Raw genomic sequence first — 6,234 nt, 5'->3', positions numbered from 1 at the left:
TACCGATTAATCGGCCGATTTTTATATATATATTTGTAAAAATGACAATTACAACAATACTGAATGAACACTTATTTTAACTTAATATAATACATCAATACAATCAATTTAGTCTCAAATAAATAATGAAACATGTTCAATTTGGTTTAAATAATGCAAAAAACAACATTTTGGAGAAGAAAGTAAAAGTGCAATATGTGCCATGTAAAAAAGCTAACGTTTAAATTCCTTGCTCAGAACAATGAAAGCTGGTGGTTCCTTTTAACATGAGCCTTCAATATTCCCAGGAAGAAGTTTTAGGTTGAGGTTATTTAGGACTATTTCTCTCTATACCATTTGTATTTCATATACCTTTGACTTTTGGATGTTCTAATAGGTACTTTAGTATTGCAGCCTAATCTCGGGAGTTGATAGGCTTGCAGTCATAAACAGCGCAATGCTTGAAGCACAGCGAAGGCTGCTGGCAAATGCAGGGAAGTGCTGTTTGAATCAATGCTTACGAGCCTGCTGCTGCCTACCACCGCAGTCAAATCAAATCAAATGTATTTATATAGCCCTTCTTACATCAGCTGATATCTCAAAGTGCTGTACAGAAACCCAGCCTAAACCCCAAACAGCAAGCAATGCAGGTGTAGAAGCACGGTGGCTAGGAAAAACTCCATAGAAAGGCCAAAACCTAGGAGAAACCTAGAGAGGAACCAGGCTATGAGGGGTGGCCAGTCCTCTTCTGGCTGTGCCGGGTGGAGATTATAACAGAACATGGCCAAGATGTTCAAATGTTCAATAATGACCAGCATGATCAAATAATAATAATCACAGTAGTTGTCGTGGGTGCAACAAGTCAGCACCTCAGGAGTAAGTGTCAGTTGTCTTTTCATAGTCGATCATTGAGAGTATCTCTACGTTCCTGCTGTCTCTAGAGAGTTGGCTTTTTTTGGTTTTCCAATAATCGTATCGGTATCGGCATTGAAAAATCATAATCGGTCGACCTCTAGTTGAGGTCAGGGCTCTGTGCAGGCCAGTCAACTTCCACACCGATCATGACAAACCATTTCTGTATGGACCTCGCTTTGTGCACGGGGGCTTAGTCGTGCTGAAACAGGAAAGGTCCTTCCCCAAACTGTTGCCACAAAGTTTGAAGCACAGAAACATCTAGAATGTCACTGATTAATGTAGCGTTAAGATTTCCCTTCACTGGAACTAAGAGGACTAGCCCGAACCATGAAAAACAGCCCCAGACCATTATTCCTCATCCACCAAACCTTACAGTTGGCACTACTTGTGTCTGTGCTCTTGTAGAAAACTGGTTAAAGGGTGGAGATGATGTAGTTAATTATTCCTTGCCCAAGAACATTTGACCACCCATCAGAGATAATTGCAATACAGTCTGCCTTCTCTATGRTTTTCTTGACTTTCACTTGAACTCTGCTGAACTCTGCATCCAGCAAATGAGTAGATAAAGCATGTCTGGTCGGAGASGTGTATGCTSGGCGAAGAACATTCAGAAATCTCTTCCAATACACATTGCATGTGAGCATCAGAGGTGAACCAGTTGCATACACAGCTCGATTAAGACATTCATCAGCATTTCTCTGACTACGTTCCTCCATTGAGTAAAAAAACKTTGTATTCCTGGAGGACCATGAGCTGTTGCTATCGATAAGGTATCTGATTCATCATTTTCACCTCAAATAGAAGTAGAGGGACTTTTGTCAGAGGTTGCTTGTTGTGAGCGCTGAGGGAACTTTATGCACTTGGCCAGATGATCCTGCATCTTTGTTGCATTCTTCACATATGAGTTGGCACAGTATTTGCAAATGTACACAACTTTTCCTTCTACATTAGCTGCAGTGAAATGTCTCCACACATCAGATAGTGTCCATGGCATTTTCCTGTAAAGATTAGAAAAGCAGTTAGATTAAACAACTCCTTTGTAAGATAAATGTCTTAAAATGAAACATGTATGGAAACAGGTGAATTAACACTTCTCAGTTAGCAGGCTCAAGCAAGCTAAAACCCACATGGTAGCAAAAACTAACTAGCAGAAATTGTTAACAAGTTAGAAATAATTTAAACACATATCTATCTTCAGAGTTTGTTCTGTTAGGTGACCTAAACTGGGATATGCTTAACACTGTTTGTAACACACCAAAGCTTCTCCATTTTTTATTATCCGATTGTCTTTTGGTTTGATATTCAATAACCCAGGAACTCCACTTTACTTAGTTTAAAGTATCTGCAACCTATACTTTAGACTATTTGTATTTTGGTTCCTATTTTTGGCAAATCATTGCATTAGAGACAAGTTTAGACACTTTGTTTGCTGCTGTTGTCTTTTTTTCCTTTTGTTCTATCGACTGGTTGATGTATAAATATTGTTCTTGAACCAATACATAAGATATAGTTGGTTTCTGTGTTTGTTTGTGGCGTCATTTCCATTCCAATCTTTTTTGGCCGTGACAGATTTTTGTTTTTTTTTATCCTATTATGTGTTTCTAACTTCCTTGGTTAATAGCTACTCTACTGCTCTATATATTATCTATTTATGTAGATAATTTCGGATTTACTTTTCCATCTCTATAATATTTACACTATGTTGCAGACAATTTATGTTTTATTTGTGTGGATATATTTATATTCGCGCTTGTGGATCTTTTTATATAGGTTTTTTTGGGTAACTCTATATAGGTATTTTCTAGATCCATTTGCTATGTTGGTTATCATTTATCACTTCTTTTTCCTATTCTTTTTTGTCAGGTGTTCTTATGTTCCAGTTGTTAGTACAAAAAGTATTTTCTGTTTACTTCTTATGTTACTCTAATTCCCTTATCAATCCGTTTTTTGTGTTTTTAGTATTCTCTTCAACATCTCTTCCTTAGATTTCCAATGCGCTTATTTTCTTCTATTTGCCGTCCACAGTAGTCGTCATTCTCTTTTTGCTATAACAAACCAATATTTGAAATTATCTTTTCTATGTGTTTTCTGTGACATTTAGTCCCGGCTTTCTTCTAGTTAGTGTTTCTACTTTTGTCTTTTATTAAAGTTTAGTATTGCTGGTGCTTGTATGTAATCATTTTTTTTTTTTTTTTTTTTTTTTTTTACTTTTTTTTTTTTGTTAAATTTTTTTTTTTTTATTTTTTTTTATTTTTTTTTTCTTTTTTTTGTTTTATGTGAACACACCATAAGCTTTTTGCTCAATTTTTTTTTTATTTTATATACCCATCTGGGATTTATCGAAATATTCTCTTTTTTTTTTAGGAAACTCCACTTTTACTTTTTTTTTATTTTTGAGATTTGTTATGTCTCTTCATCCATACTCTTATACATTTTTTTTTTTTTGTTTTTTTATTTGTGTCTCAGGCTAACATTGCTTCAGACAAAGTTTAGAACTTTTGTGCTTCTCCGGTGTCACAGTTTTTGGACTGATAAGTTTTTTTTTTTTTTTTTTTCCTGAACAAATTTTAAGTTATAGAAGTTTGGACTTTTTTGTGTGCTTTCATTTTTACCTACCAACTTTTGTGTTTGGATCTGTTTTTTTTCTCTAACTGCTTGTTTTTTTGCCTAATTTCCGTAATAGTTTGCCACTCAGAGGTCTTATATGTTGGTTGTGTTTATATATTTGCGGTACTTTCTCAACATATAATTTTCTACCTACTGTTCAGTACATTTTATTTATGTTAGTTGATGTAATTATTTATTTTTTCCCTTTATGTTGTTTTTTTTTTTTTTGTGAATTTGTTGTTTTGTTGTGTTTATTCTCTTTATATTAGATTTTATATCCTATTTCTATTTGTTATCAGATCACTCTTTTTCCTATTCTTATTGGTTTTCAGTGTTTGATAAGAATGATGGAATAGCAAAATATATTATCTTATGTGTTTTTGTCTCCAAGCTATCATTCCTGTGATTGTCTTTCTCTTCCCAAATACAATACTACTCCTCCCCTCAGTGGTATTGATCTCGATGATGTATTTCTTTCTGATGAGTACTCTCTCTCTTTCTTGGTCTCACTTATGTTAAATTTCTCTTTTCTAGTCTCCCCCCACCCCTTCTCTATCGTTGTCTTTTTTTTTAGCATTTCTCTTTCTTCGTCTTTTGCTATTTCCCAAATTCCTATCAATTTTTTTTTTTTTTTCTTACCTAATTTTTTTTTCTGAATGATTCTGACCTCAGTGTTTTTACTCTGCATTCTTTAGTGTGCTTCATAATTTTTTCAGTTTTATCAATTTCTTTTTATGCACATGTATCTTGTTTGATTTTTTTTTTTTTTGTTTTTTTTTTTTTTTTTTTTTTTTTTTTTCTACACGTTTTGACATATGACAATTTTAATTGCTGTGCATAACTCTTCTCATTATTTACTTTAGTGCCCTCCTTTGTTCCCTTTTTTTTTTTCTTCTGTTAGGATTGTTCTTCCTTTTTTGTTGTATAAAATTTAAGTTTTTTATCACTGATCTTCATTATTTTCATCTCTTCTGTATTGTTTTTTAAATATGTTTTTTAGTTTTTTCATTTGGTTCGTTTTCTGTCACTTCCTTTTCTTTTCATGGCTTCTTTGATTATATGTCCCTTAATTGTTACTTTCCAATTATTTTAAACTCTTTTTCCTTTGTTTTCTCCCACTTTTGGATCTTACTGATTATTTCTTCTACTTTCTTGACTTTTCTCTTCTCTCCTTTCTTTTTTTTTTCTTTGTCTCACTTCTCACAATCCATCTTTCAGCTACCCCGTGGTTCTCCTGTTTTTTTTTGTTTTCATGTGCTTCGGAACTCTTTAGAATTTTTTAGTTTGGGTAAATCTACTGTCCACTATTCTTTGCTCTCTCCTTTCTGATCTCTTCCCTTTCTTCAGTTCCTTTGATGTTTTTTATTGGTGAGGGTTGTTGAGTTTACACACACTTGGCTTTATGGTCATTATTTTTTTTTCCTACCATGTCATTAAGGACCACATATTTGACATCACTTTCCTTTTTTTTTGGATACCTCAAAATATAAGCAGATTCAGAATAGATACTTAACTGTTATATTGTCATTACATTTTTTTCTTGTTTCTCAGAAACCAGACAAATCATTACTTTATTATGTCACGAATTATTGACTAGGATCCTTTTTCTTTAGACCATCTCTAAACAATTGTCAAAAAGTCATGACTCTCATGTTTATCTTTGCCATAAAACGATTTTTCTTAAATTTAGTCTTTCATTTACTCCCTGATTGACTTACTCGTTCCTCCTATGTTTTTTTAAGAGTACAGTCTCTGAAGTATAGCACTCTCAATCCCTTTTTGTCAGATTAGTCCCTATTCCAGTTTTTGAATTCCCCGTGTTTAACTTCTTTGTTTTAAATTTATTCAAAACTCTAATATATACACCTACATGAATTAGCCAAGGCTATTATTATTCACATGTTCCATTTGTGCTTAGTAACTTCATCCTCTGTATTAACATTATTTTTTTCTTGTTTCCTTCCATCTCGCTGCGAATGACGGAACGAATTGCAAAAATTGCTGAAGTTGGAGGACTTATATCTCCCTCACTAACTTTAAACATCAGCTATCTGAGCAGCTAACCGATCGCTGCAGCTGTACACAGCCCATCTGTAAAAGCCCATCCAATCTCCTACCTAATCCCATATTGTTTTATTTACTTTTTTGCTCTTTTGCACACCAGTATTCTACTTGCACATCATCATCTGCACATCTATCACGCCAGTGTTAATTTGCTAAATTGTAATACTTCGCCACATATGACCTATTTATTGCCCTACCTCCTCACCATTTGCACACACTGATATAGACTTTTTTTCTATTGTGTTATTGACTGTATGTTTGTTTATTCCATGTTGTCAGGCCCTGGCCATAGAGAGGCTTTTATTCTCTTTTGGTTAGGCCAGGAGGTGACTAGGTGGCATTCTAGTTTCTTTAAGTAAATTTCCTCTTCGTGGCCGATATATTCTAATCGAGCTTAGTGTTGGACGGTGTTGTTCTCAATCTAGGCAGCTGTCTTATCTCTGTCTTGATTTGAGAATCATACTTAGTATGCTTGTATCTCCACCTGTGGATGTATGTGTTAAGTTGTTCTCTCTGCTCAGTTTAGATTACCTACTAGAACACGTTTGTTTGCTCAACGCTTTGTTATTTTTGTGCATAAGTGTCTGAATTATTTAGAGAATAGTATAACACACTACCACACTCCGCTAATGGTCCACTCCTTCTCATCAGAACCTAGCAGTCACACAG

This window comes from Salvelinus sp. IW2-2015, linkage group LG8 (assembly GCF_002910315.2).
Source record: "Salvelinus sp. IW2-2015 linkage group LG8, ASM291031v2, whole genome shotgun sequence".
Taxonomy (NCBI): Eukaryota; Metazoa; Chordata; class Actinopteri; order Salmoniformes; family Salmonidae; genus Salvelinus; species Salvelinus sp. IW2-2015.
Note: the sequence above shows the minus strand (reverse complement) of the source record.